The sequence below is a fragment of the Macrobrachium nipponense genome, chromosome 1 (genome assembly GCF_015104395.2).
Source record: "Macrobrachium nipponense isolate FS-2020 chromosome 1, ASM1510439v2, whole genome shotgun sequence".
Taxonomy (NCBI): Eukaryota; Metazoa; Arthropoda; class Malacostraca; order Decapoda; family Palaemonidae; genus Macrobrachium; species Macrobrachium nipponense.
The window spans coordinates 168617543-168631687 of NC_087200.1; positions in this window are offsets into that span (position 1 = coordinate 168617543).

Consider the following 14145-nt stretch of genomic DNA (forward strand, 5'->3'; position numbering starts at 1 on the left):
AGATTTTGCTATTTCCTTCCGTTTGGCCACTGGAATTGATAGATTGTGGGAAGACAAATCCCATTGGATTCCTAGCCACTGAAAATGAGATTCCGGAGTAAGTCTGGATTTCGTTTTGTTTATCTGGAACCCCAGATGTTCCAGAAAGTGAACTACCTTTTTGGTAGCTTCGAGACATTCCTCGACTGTTGGTGCCCAGATCAACCAATCGTCGAGATATGCCGCTACCATGATTCCCTGAGTTCTCAATTGTTGTACAACCACTTCTGCTATCTTTGTGAATACCCTGGGGGCTACATTCAGACCGAAGGGCATCACTTTGAATGAGAATGTCTGATTTCCTAGCCTGAATCCTAGGAATGGGCGGAAGTGCCTGCTATAGGGATATGATAGTATGCGTCTGTAAGATCGATGGAGCATGTGACGGCTCCACGCGGAAGTAGGGTCCTTACTTGCGAGAGGGTAAGCATCTTGAACTTGTCGCAGCGAATGAAAGAGTTTAGCTTTGACAAGTCTAAGATTACCCTTCTTTTTGTTGAGCCTTTCTTTGGCACGCTGAATAAGCGCCCTTGAAATTTTAGATGTTTGACTCTCGCAATAGCTCCTTTCTGAAGGAGTTCTTCCGCGTAATCTATCAATTCCTTTGACGGTACCTGATGAAATGATTTGATTGGAGGGGGATCTTTGATCCAACTCCAGCCTAATCCTTTGGACACTATGCTCTGTGCCCAATTGCTGAACCCCCACCTGTGGCGGAAGAGGAACAGCCTCCCTCCTACCTGGGGAGCCTCATTGCTGATGGGCGGGTTGGCCACCGCGCCCTCCTCTGAACTGTCTACTCCTCGTGCCCCTTCCTGCGCCACGCTGACGAAAGTAACCTCTCGCCCTACCTCTCGGTTGAGAGTAGCCTTGAGCCTCATAAGCAGGGTTAAAGGCCGGCGAGATAGCGTAGGAAGTGGATGGTTGAGATTGCTGGGGCACCAGGAGGAAAGGTTGGTTCTGTTTAGATGTGGAAGGTTGTCCCTGTTGGGTAACTGGGACTGCCTGCACAAATTGCTGCTGATGTTGGAGTTTTTTATAAGGCTGGAACCTCTTACCAGCCTTCTTTGGTTTCTTGCCAGCAGTGGGAACGGATTCCTGTTTCCTCTTAGAGGAAATACCCCACCTAGCTCTAAGGCTCTGGTTGAGTCTAGCAGCTTCGTGGTGGACCTCGTTCACTGCGGACTCTGGGAAGAGATCCGCTCCCCACATGCTTGCAGCCAAGAGTCTATTAGGCTCATGCCTGATTGTGCACTCTTGTAGGACATGCTTCCGGCAGTTCCTCCTAGCCTGGAAGAAGTCAAAAGCGTCCGACAGAACCGTCTGAAACTGAGATTTCGCTAGAATCTTGAACAGCGGTTCCGAAGCGTAGGAAAGAGCAGCCATTTCTGTAACGATGAGAGAGTTGAGGGACCTGCCAAACCTAGTTCGCGCATCGAACTCTGCCTGGATTAGGGAATCCGGCAGCCTAGGTAATTTCTCACCGAACTGGTCCATAGCGCAGTCCGGCTTGAGTTTACCCAGCGTGAATGTAGCTGGCAGGTTTTCCCACAACTCTCCGAAGGCGGGGAAGAGTGGAGAGGTAGACTCCGACTCCCTCAACTGTGGAATGGGCTCATCCTTGAGGACTGCCTGAAGAGCCTTCTCCACCAATTTCGTGGCGAACGGAAGAGAGACCTCCTCTTCCGTCGCGAAAATAGTGAAGGGACTCTTGTAGGCCTGGAGTCTAGTGTTAGTACACTCCCAGTCCTCAAGGCAGTGAACCCATTCCCGCTGGGCGTGATCTCTACTGTACAGAACTGACTCCTTCGAGATTTTGTCTTCTCTCGTGAGAGCCGTTGGCGTCAGCCTAGCATACCCGATGAAAGGCTGCGTCAGACCCGGAGGGTAGAACTCGAAGTCCTCAATCCTTCGAGTACCAAACTCCGGGATAGAAATCATTCCGTCCTTAAATGGAGCGTAGGCAGCTACTCTCCATGGGTTCTCCATAGAGAAAGCTGGCAAGGAGTCATAAGGAGGAAGTTGAAGAATCCCCGTGCTAGATGCAGGGGAGACTGGGGGAGGAGCCTGAGCTAGCCCAGCCACTCGGTCCTCATTCTCTCTCATTCTATTAGAGAGGTCCTGGATTGACTGTCCAGTTTGAGACAGACTGTTCGATAATTGCGCGAACATCTGCTCGAAACGCGTTCCCAATGCGGAGATTTGGGAACCTACTAGTACCCCTACCTGTTCCATCATTCCTGGTGAGGCAGTGGAGGGAACGCAGGTGCTGGTACTTGCTACCCCTGCCGGCATAGCCGGAGAGGAGGCAGCGGAGGCGGGAGAAGGCAGTGACTCGGTGGTAGCGCGAGCCTTCTCCTTCGAAGCCTTGCTTCTGGAGCTCTTCGACTGGGAAGAGCCCGGCTTTGCCTTCACCGCATCGGCATAGGAAGTCGACGACTTCCTAACCGAAGAAGACGAAGACGACTTCCTAGAAGTCGACTTAGACAAGGTCTTCGGTTCTCTCTTTCCCTTCTCCTTAGGAGGTACAGAGAGAGCGGGAGGGCGAATAGGGATCTCGGATCCCGCAAAGCCTTGGAAAGAAGCGGAAGAAGAGGGGACAGGAGAAGATCCAGGAGCGCCCAAGGAAAGACCTTGAGCGCCCGACAAACCTACCTCAACCAACAAATCCTCGCTAACTACCGCCATTGGCTCAAGGTTCAGGTCCAGGGCAGCGACGTCCGGAACCGACTCCTGTGAGGCTACGACCCCGAACGATTGCTGGAGGTCTTGCTGGATGGAGGCTATCAGTGGGGCAGCGGACAAGGGGTCGACGTAACCCGTCGACTTGCCCGCGGGGAAGATCTGGATGGCCAGCTTCCTATCCAAAATGTAGGGCTGGCCCTTGGCGGCGTTTTTTCCAAAGCCGCCCACCCACGCTTTCAGGGTGGCGAGGGCGACTTCCCTCACACCGCTAGCCTGAAAGAAAGGTGAGATTAGCTGCCAATTGTGGAACGGGGTTAACAAACTTACGACTAGAAGTTGTTAGTAAAATCATAAGTAAGCCTTTAATGGACTTACCCCATCTCCCAGCTGACCGACCAGGTCGTAGCATATAGCGCAGGCTTCGGGGTGCCAGACAATCGTCTCGTTGAACGACGTGGCACACGGGGCGTGAGACCTGCACTCGTCATGTCCACAGGGGTCGTAGAGCGTCGCATTACAGGCCGGGACCTGGCAGTTGGTAGCCTGTAAGTGAAAAAGTACATGAGTACCAAGTAAACACTTACAGCCTAACATATGCTCCGCTGGTGCCGGAGCGATAAAGTTAGATAAAACCAGAGCCCCGCCAAAATACGTGTGGTAACCAGGTTGGAAGATAGGCTATGGCTCCGCCAATGGCGGAAGCACAAGAATCAACCAATTAGGAGTGGTGGTAATGGAAACCACGACGGAAAATGGCGGGGATGGTTGAAAAATTAATATAATAACACACAATTCATTGTAAAATATCTTATAATTAGGGTATATCCTTAAAATAACAAAAATAAAACAACTTCTCTCCGCCCGTCTACTAGAAGAGTGCGTAGGTAAGGGTAAGCTCCCTTCCGATAGCGGGGGAGAGATATAAGGATATAGTAGGCAAGCAACCGACCACTCGTAAAGCCCACCCTGCCCGCTAGCGGAGCCAATAACCTATAACCAAAGGTGCCCCGGCTGCGACGGAAGGCTCCTTACGTATCGTGAGGTGGCTAAGCAACTGGGGAGGGGGGGAGGAAGGTCCCGGCGAAACACGGCGGGAGCGAGAAAAGGGGGGAGGGATGGCCTACTCCTCCCCGCCTCACCAACTACCCGCATGGAGACCCGGTACCTCATAGTGGTCGCCCTATACCCCCCGCTGGGGGGACCCCCTGGTCACCTCCGAGAGTGTGAGAGAAGGCGATGAGGTTGTCATAACAACGAAGGGGTCCCCCAGCTCCTCCCTATATCAGAGAGGGAGGGAAGGGGCAGGGTAAGGTGCTATGGAACACGTGACCGCAAGTGGCCTAGGCCGCGAGCAACACAACCGTGGTAGGGCCACGTGAACCAAGCTGTACCAATACATGGAACAAGCACCTAGGCTAGCCTAACACCCTAAATAATAAAAATACATCGAAAGGTGGAAGAGACACTTTTAGTAAAAGAGAAAGAAGCCCAGGAGGAGGCAGACTGTTCCAAGAAACAGGAGCCTACTCGGAGCCAGCGATAGCCGATGTAGAGCAAGAGCCGGGATGCTGGGCCGGAAATAATAATAATAGCCCTAAATACCAAGCTAAGAGAATGGTAGGAGGGCTGAACTAGCTAAAACTCGATGTAAAACAATGAATGTGATAAAGTAAGCCCATAAGTATAAGAAGTCCCAGTATGGAAGACCGGGAATTCTTACGAGGCGGCATGGCCGCCACGAGACAACCGGGGAACCGTATATGACCTATTAAGAGGAAAATACTGGTACCCGGAAGATAATAATACGGTAAAATGTTACTTATGAGTTACTTAACTTAGCCGTGGCAATTGCTGAGCGTTCCATCGTAGATAGTACGAATAAATCCAAGAAAAAACACGAGCACAAGAAAATGGCGACTTGTCGCTGGTGCTAAAAATTAAGGATGTCCGCTAGGGGCGCTGCTGTCCGTGGCGTCCTCTAGTAGTAGTAGTAGAGGCTGCATCGCCCGTTGGTATCAGCTCTCTCTTGGAGGGATTCTGATAGGGAAGTTCTAATTGGTGTTTGTCTCGTGGTAGTGTTCCACACTCGCCCCTATATCATACCGACACTTTCTTTTTAAGAGTGAGCGATTTCAAACAAAAGTCAGTTTTACTGACATTTTCTTAATTTTGTTTTTCTCTGGTAATTTTAGGCTAATTTTACCTAGAAAGAATGATATTAAGGATACTTTCATAGGCCGACACGAGCTGAGCCCAGAAAGGATGCATATATGACTTTTCTGGGCTCAGCCGTGTCGCTCCGTGAAAAAAGTCCGTTTAGCGTTATTTCTAGTAAAATATTGCTATAATACCAGAGAACTGCTAAATTGGACATGTCAGAACTCTCTGACTCGCTCACCTATAAAAAAAGGTGTCGGTATAAACCTGGGGCGAGTGTTAAACACTACCACAGCAACCCCTCCAATTAGCCTTTTCCTCATCAAAATCCCCTAAATACGGGGAGCTGACCCATAGGTCACACCCTGCTACCCCGTTGAAGGCGTCTGTGACGTCATACTTTTCGATAGACACCTTGCATTGGCACGTTTGTTTAGAGCTGTCTGCTCTTTAATCATATTTTGTTTTATCTCAATATGGATCGTTAGTCTGCCTCTTCACCCAAGTTAAGTACTTGTTCCGTTTTTTACAATATTTAGGGAGTGAGTTTGCCTTTCGTTTTGCCTTTATTTAGGATTTTGTTAGGCATCACTTGACCGTAGCGGCGGCGAGTCGCCCTTACGGCGTTCCCTTTTATTATATCGGTTTTGCGTGGGCATCCATCCTGCTTTACCGTGTGGTATTTCAGTACATATTTTATTTATATCTTGGGTGGTAGTTTTAGGTCGATCCTGTTTTTGCTTACTTATATTTTCATTATTTTCATGGTTTTGCACGGGGGCCTTTATTCGAGCACGTGCCTTTATTACGTGCTTTGTCTTTACCCACCATTATATTTTATTTCTGGTTTGGTATATTTCATTAAGTTATTTTCGTTTACTTTATTTTTCGTCTGCCTTCCGTTTCATTTCGTTATGACAGTAGGCTAGTTATGGGTTTCCTTTGTGCGACCACCGTCATCGGGTGGCCTTCATAGCGGTTTAATATTTTACGAGTTTTAACTAGTCATATATAACCGCCCCCGTGTTAAAGCATGATTTTCTTTTAGCTTTAAGTAATTGGTTTTAATTTATGTATATATATATATGTTGGATGTTATGTCGGTTAGCCTACATAGGCTGTCCCTGCGTTTTCCCCATTGTCTAATATCTGCGGGGATACGCCGGGTCATATGATCGTCACCCCATCAGGCCTACTTCCCTCCCCCGCACGAGGGGCTCCTAGTAGTTGGGTGCCCCTCTCCCTCAGGTTGTCGCTGACGACCGATCCGAATCGGCGGAGGGGGGTACAGAAGGTCCTCCAGGACCTTAGCTGTGTGGGTGTCGCTTCTCAGCCGACCTTCTCCTGAGTTGATGGGTGCTCTGCGTATTCAGCCTCGGTTTCCGTGGGTTGGGTGCGTTTTGCTTCTTTCAACTCTCGGAGTTTTCATCCATTCGCCTATACATTCCCTCCCCGCATAAGGCGGGTTTGGATTCCGGCTTCCACGGTAATCGCTGAGGGTTATGTTTACGGAAGTTGCTCTTCTGTGGGCGAACATAATGTAGTGTTATTTTAGTTTTTTATCTCTGTTTTGCCACGGAACTTCAAGTTCTTGTGGCCGTCCCGGGATACTTCGTGTATCCCTCCTGAGTCATACAGTCCCGGGTTGATTTATGTCTTACACAGTTCCCGGGATGTATATATATATATATATATATATATATATATATATATATATATATATATATATATATAATCTATATATATATATTATAATTATATATATATATATATATATATATATATATATATATTTATATTGTTTCAATCCGGAATGATCCGGCATATTACTTTGTAACATGGGTATTCCTTGCAAATGTTCTTATACATATGTTATTGCACTTACAGGCCACCCAGTGTCTGGTTGCCGGCTGTAACACTGTTCTACAGGATTCGTGCGGCCAGGATGTTTGCCGGGGCCATGCCCCGTGTGCAGTGTTGCTGAAAGATTCCGTAGTCTGGCATCACGGAAACTGCTTTGCCTGCTACGTCTTGGTGCAACAGGTTACCTCTCCGGTAAGTTAACGCACTGCATCCCCCATGCATATTGCGTTGAAATTATACTGCACAGTTTTGAGTACTAATATAGTGTTTAAAAAAAATAATAATAATATTAAATAAATAAAAATAATAAAATAAATAAATAAAAACAAATAATAATAATAAATAATAATAAATAATAAAATAAAATAAATAAAATAAATACATTATAAAAAAAAAATTAATTACATTAATTAATAATGATAAATAATTACAGACGGAGCGAGCAGTCTGTTAAGGATGCTGCACCCTCCACCCTCAAGATCTGGGTTGGAGGTTTTGGCCGGAACGTAAGGAAGGCTAAGCTGTATATCCTATCCCTAGATATGGCAGCTTTGATCTTCACGGCCGGAGAAATCGGCCAGATACGTTGACCCAGAAGTCGCAGCACCGATTATCAAATGAATTAGGGATTCAGTTATTGAACAGCAATAGGCAGAATTTCTGGAGCTTGGGTTGGAAGGAGTGTCACTTGAAGTGCTTGACAATTTGCCTATTACACCAGATGTGGGCACAGGTAACAATGTCAATGAGTCTAGCTTAGTTAGTCATCGAGGTCTTTCCTCGAGTCACTCTGATTCTTCCACTCCCTCTCCTTCCAATTCCATCAAGGGTTTCACAGGAGGATTGCCCCCTTCTAGGTTGCATTCCTTCTCTGTGATACCTAAAGTAAAGACAAATCCTTCTAGTAAAACCTTGCTTAAAAAAAAACCAGAATCAAATTCAAGGCCTGGAAAAGTGCCACATGTTCATACACATATTAAACCTAAGTTGAAGTCTCTTTCTAAGTCTTCAAATCCGAGGTCTTAAGAGGGAAATTCTTCCCATTGCCCCACAAGTTACATACCATCAGCATCTAGCCATCGGATACCTCATAAGGTACCGCATGGGGGGCAAGAAGACTCCCCTCTAGTCGGCCAAGACCTGTTCAATACGAATATTTTAAATCAGGTCAATAGCCTAGGTAACTTAGCAAGTTGAATAGCAGCAAGGTTTGATGAGGTGTTTAAGAGATTAGGTACGCAGGACTCCCTGATTGCAGACCTCAGACAGGAGTCGGCAGTTCAGGAACCTAATAGTAACTTGGTGCAAGGTCAGAGCATGCCTGACGGAACCACGCTCCCTTCGTTCCACCCTAGTAATCCTTGGAGGGTGGCGAACTTCGCTCCGTTTGTCAACGGGATGTTGACTATAGAAGGTTGTGGTACACGTAGGCTCGAGGATTTAGAGTTCTTCCCCGAGAGGTTACAGCCACCATTCATAGGTTATGTTAGGCTTACTGAGGCAGCTCTGGTTAGAGAGGATAAGGTCCCCAAGGAGGCGCTTATCCTTTCTAGAGACCGTGGCTCAGCTGTGTACGAAGCCTGGAAGAGTGGAACTGTGCAAATACTAGGGTAACAGCATTTAAAAGCCCTTTCACGATGTTTACGACGGTTGACGGAAACCCGTTACCTTTTGCCTCAAAGGTAGCAGAGCTTACCCTCCAGGCAGTGACACGGGAAGAGCCCATGTCCCAGCTTAGGGAGGCAGATCCCACATCATTGCTACTCCCAGGTAGGGAGGATTTGTGGGTGGATTTGCCGGCTACATTCTCGGTAGGTAAGCTTAAGCCAGACTGTGCAATCACTTTGTTTAGTGAGTGCCTCCCTAGGCTGTCAGATGCACTGATTCAAGCCAAATCTGACGCTAGGACACGTCTCGCACGGTCTCTTAACTCCCTAGTGCTGTCGGAGACGGCGGCTCTTGAGTACGCTCAGGAGCCGCTGTTTAAGATCATTGCAAAGTCGTTACTTTTGAGCATGCAATGTGACTTGTACGACTTTGCGGTTGCTAGGAGAAATTGCAGGAAGCATGTTCTATCTGAGGCTACGATTAGGCACGAACCGAACAAGCTTCTGGCTTCCTCAATTTGGGGTGCAGACCTCTTTCCTGCTTCTGCTGTAAACGAGGTTCAGGATGAGGCATCGCGTCTTAATCAAAGCATCAGGTTGCGTTGGGGTATACCTTGTAAGCGAAAACCGGAGTCTTCTTCCCCCAGTTCTAGAGCTAGGAAGAGGCAAAGGCGCTTCCAACCTTTCCAGGTACCACAACAGCAACCTGTGCTACTGGCTGTACCAGTCCAGCAGGTACCCGGGCCTTCGACTTCTAAGGCTCAGCCTTAGCACCATCATCAATTTGTCCTCCTTTCGCCGTCAACTAACCAACAGGCTCCCCCACAGTATACTGTGTCGCCGGCATATAACCCGGTCTATGGTAATCAGGCATTTCAACCTTTTGCCAGGGTCGCGAGGGGTGTCAGGGCTAGGGGCTCCTTTCGTCAGCGTGGAGGAACCAGAGCCCAAGGGCGAACTAGAGGTGCAAGGTCTGGAAGAGGAACCAGACCATCGTCATCTCAATGAAATTTCTCAGGTAGGAGGCAGGCTGTACCTCTTTTGGCATCGCTGGGGGTTCAGCAGTTGGGCAAAAAGCATAGTATCCAGGGGCCTAGGCTGGAGTTGGAACAAGGGTCCACCTCCACCCATCACCTTCTATCAGGAACCAACCCAAGAGTTGATAGATTACTCCCAGGACCTTCTCCACAAGGGGGCAGTCTCCAGGACAAAGCATTTGAAATTTTGGGGTCGCCTATTCAGTGTCCCGGGGAAAGGCACCGACAAAGAAGGGTGATCTTAGTCTTGTCCCGTTTAAGCTTGTACATTCGTTGTGACAAGTTCAAAATGCTGACCATCTCTCAGGTGCGGACCTTACTTCCCCGTGGGGCCGTCACCACCTCTATAGGTCTTACAGACGCCTATTATCATGTCCCGATAGCTCGGCACTTCCGTCCATACCTAGGTTTCAAACTAGAGAAAGCAGCCTACTACTTCAGGGTGATGCCCTTCGGACTGAATATAGCTCCAAGGGTTTTCACAAAACTAGCGGAGGCGGTGGTGCAGGAGCTAAGGTCTCAGGGTATATGGGTGGTGGCGTACCTAGACGATTGGCTGATCTGGGAGTTAGACAAAGACAAGTGTATGCAGGCCACGGACAAGGTCATGTCTTTCCTGGAACATATAAGGTTCAAGATCAGAAGGGCCAAGTCCCGTCTGACCCCGGAGTCCAAATTCTAGTGGCTAGGTATCCATTGGGCCTTGGAATCACGCACTCTTTCCATTCCATCAGGAAAGGGGAAGTAGATTGCCAGGGCAACAAGACAATTTTTAAAATGCAAAAAGACTTCTAGGAGGAATCAAGAGAGGTTCCTAGGCTTGCTCCAGTTTGCCTCAGTCACAGGCGTTCTGTTTGTTGAAAGCCTAGCTTAAGGACATCAGTCGGGTTTGGCATTCAAGGCCAATGCCAGTTGTCGGGGCAAGATCGCCCGGATACCTCTGCTCCTCAGGAAACATCTCCGTCCTTGGGCAAAGGCCGCGAACCTAGCCAAGGAGGTTCCGTTGCAGTCCCCTCCCTCGTCCCTAGTGGTGCACAAGGACGCATCACTCACAAGCTGGGGAGGTTATTCACAGCACGGGAAGGTCACCTCAGTTCCAAATGCTTCACATCATCGTCCTGGAAGCTATGCCAGTGTTTCTGACCTTGAGGAAGATCCATCCTCCGAAGAAAACTCATATCAGGTTGGTCCTCGACAGTGCGGTAGTGGTACACTGTATAAACGGGTGGTTCAAAGTCAAGTCATGTGAATCACGTGATGGTAGCAAATTTTTTCTCTAGCAGCTCTAGCAGCCAAGAACACCTGGCATCTATTGGCTACCCATCTGGCAGGAGTCCACAATGTTGTAACAGACGCACTGTCCCGATCAGTCTCCCTGGAGTCAAAATGGTCTCTGGAGCGGGAATCTTTCAAGAGAGTTTGCAGGAGGGTACCAGGTCTGGAAGTAGATCTGTTCGCTACAGAAGCAAACCACAAGTTGCCTTGTTATGTAGCCCCGAATCTGGACCTTCTGGCATACGCTACGGATGCACTAAGTATAGTTTGGTACCAATGGAGGAAATTTTATCTATTCCCTCCAGTGAACCTTCTTCTGAAGGTGCTACACAAGCTGAGACCTTTCCAAGGCCTTGGTTTCCCCTTCTCCTGGAGACAGCTCTTCGTCCTCACCCTCTCCCGGACTTGAGGTTGTCACAACAAGTACAAACGAGGACTGTGTTCGAATCCTCAATTCTTCACAAAACCCTAACTTTATGGATTTCATGAAGTTTGCAGGTAGGAGAGTAGGGGACATTGATCCACAGAACATTTTGTTCTTGGAGTCAGGCAAAAGAGAATTTACACTTCGCCAGTATGATTGAGCAGTTAAGGAATTTTACATTTCTCAAGTAATCAAATACCAAAGTAATGACAATGAACGTGGCTATAACCTTCTTCAAGACTATTCGAACAAGGCTCGGCAGAGGCCACAATAACAACCACTAAGTCAGCTCTGAAAAAAGTTTTCTTCTCGGGTTTGGTATAAATCTAACTGAGTCTTATTTCACGTCAATTCCAAGGGCATGCGCACGTCTGCGGCCCGTTCACAGGCCATCATCAGTGTCATGGTTTCTTAACGATGTTCTCAGGCTAGCTTCTAAAATAGACAACTTAAAGTGTGATTATCAAACCCTTTTGCGTAAGACACTATTTTTATTAAATCTGGCTTCAGCTGCCAGGATATCGGAGCTGTCATCATTAGCTAGGGACCGAGGGCATATAGAATTCCTTTCCTCGGGCACCGTGTTGCTTTCGCCAAATAAAGAATTTCTGGCTAAGAATGAGGACCCTATGGTGAGGTGGTCCCCATGGAAGATTGTCCCGCTTCCGCAGGATACATCTTTATGCCCTGTTAAAAACTCTTAAGGACTATTTATCTAGGACATCTTCCTATTCCGGGGGCCAGCTCTTCATTAGGCAGAGTGGTGGTACCATATCATTACAGGGTATTAGACAACAAATTTTGTAGTTTATTAAGAAAGCCAGCCCAGGGTCATTTCCCAGGGTGCATGAAATTTGGGCTACAGTAACTTCTATAAATTTCTTCAAACATATGAACTTTGATGATCTAAAGAAGTATACTGGTTGGAAATCGCCCTCGGTGTTCAAAAAGCATTACCTTAAGTCTTTGGAGGATCTTAAATATCATACCATAGCAGGGGGGAGACCAGTGTCCCCTGCTATAACATCAATATAGTGCTGTCCTTGTGTCATACGGATCTTTTCCTTTATGACAGCCTCATTAATATTCTACCTACCTCAGCAGTTATATTTGTTATATATATTATTATTTCTAATCCATCTTGTATTTCATTTTAGGAAAATGTAGCTTGGTGTTTTCTCTGGTACAATTTCACGGAGCGACACGGCCGAACCCAGAAAAGGGATTTTGACGTAGGAAAAATCTATTTCTGGGCGAGGAAGCCGTGTCGCCCAGTGAAATAAGTCTGTTTAGCGTTATTTCTAGTAAAATATTGCTATAATACCAGAGAACTGCTAAATTGGACATGTCAGAACTCTCTGACTCGCTCACCTATAAAAAAAAGGTGTCGGTATAAACCTGGGGCAAGTGTTAAACACTACCACAGCAACCCCTCCAATTAGCCTTTTCCTCATCAAAATCCCCTAAATACGGGGAGCTGACCCATAGGTCACACCCTGCTACCCCGTTGAAGGCGTCTGTGACGTCATACTTATCGATAGCATTGAAGCTTGGTGCACAGCAAGGGGGGGTTTCACTGGGCGACACGGCTTCCTCGCCCAGAAATAGATTTTTCCTACGTCAAAATCCCTTTTTTTCCCTCCTGAATAAGATGGAACAATATACATTAGAATTTATCTTCTAGCCCATTTCTGAAGCAGGAGGAAACAATAACTCTGACCAATTTGGGACCACTAAGTATGCTGTTTTGTTAAAAGTCAGCAGTTTATTCAAAACTCTGAAATCTGGGACAACAGAAGAAAAAAGGTAAATTGTCATCCATTTATTCCATTCTTTTAGGAATGCATCTCTAGCTATTACCTGGCTGTGCAGGTTTGAAGACACACTGGATGTTGATGGTTCTTCTATGTAGCAAAAAGGTTCACTTCTGGATGCAGAAGCACATTACAGTGGTACCTCGATATACGAAAGGCTCAACTTACAAAAAATTTGAGTTACGAAAGCAAATACGAAGATTTTTTTGGCTCTACATACAAAAATAGTTCAGGATACGAAAGATTGTTGCTGTAAAGTCCCAAGATTTGCCCGGACCACCGATAACAATTTTAAAATTTGCTTGCCTCCAACTGAGTAGACTCGCCACCATCCTCCTGCTCTCCCATTGCTTCCTGATGCTAGTCACCACCATAAGATCCTGCTCTCCTATTGGTCAGCATTTCTCCCATGATCCCATCATGCATCTACGTAGAGGCGTGCTTTTTCGGCCACTCGGCAGCAGCATCATTATCGAAAGCACGCGGAATTCGTTCGTTCTATACGATTTTGTTTATTAACGTAAATTTGTTAGTGATTTCGTTGTAGTACTACTTTATCATGTTGTGTGAGAACTTTACTACATACGTATACTACATAACTTAATTACGTACTGTATATACGTAGTCAAGGGTCCCAAGAAAGTTAAAGTTCACGGAAAGAAGAGGATGCTTTCTTTAGAGACAAAGATGGAGGTAATTAAAAAAGTATCAAGCTGGCATGCGATTGGGTGTGATCGCCAAGAAATATGGCCGAAATCCGTCGACAACAGGCGCCATCTTTAAGCAGAAGGAAGCCATCAAAGCAGCTACACCTTCCAAGGGCGTGACTATTTTGTCCAAGAAGAGGAGCCATGTGCACGTCGAGATGAAAAGGCTGCTTCTTGTCTGGATAAAAGACAAAGAAATCGCTGGCGATACGATAACCGAGACGGCAATCTCCCACAAGGCCAGCACTATTTTTGGCGATTTGATTGCCCAGGCTGAAGATGACGGAGGAGAAGGGATATCGACGCCAACCCCAGACTTCAAGGCTTTTCATGGGTGGTTCGAAAAATTCCGTAAACGGACTGGCATCCATTCGGTGGTGCGGCATGGGGAGGCGGCCAGATCGGACACGAAACCGGCCAAAGCCTTTATTAAGACATTCGACGAGATGACTCTCAATGAAGTAGATGACTCTCAATGAAGGCTACAGTTCTCAGCAAGTCTTCAACTGTGATGAGACTGGCCTTTTTTGGAAAAAA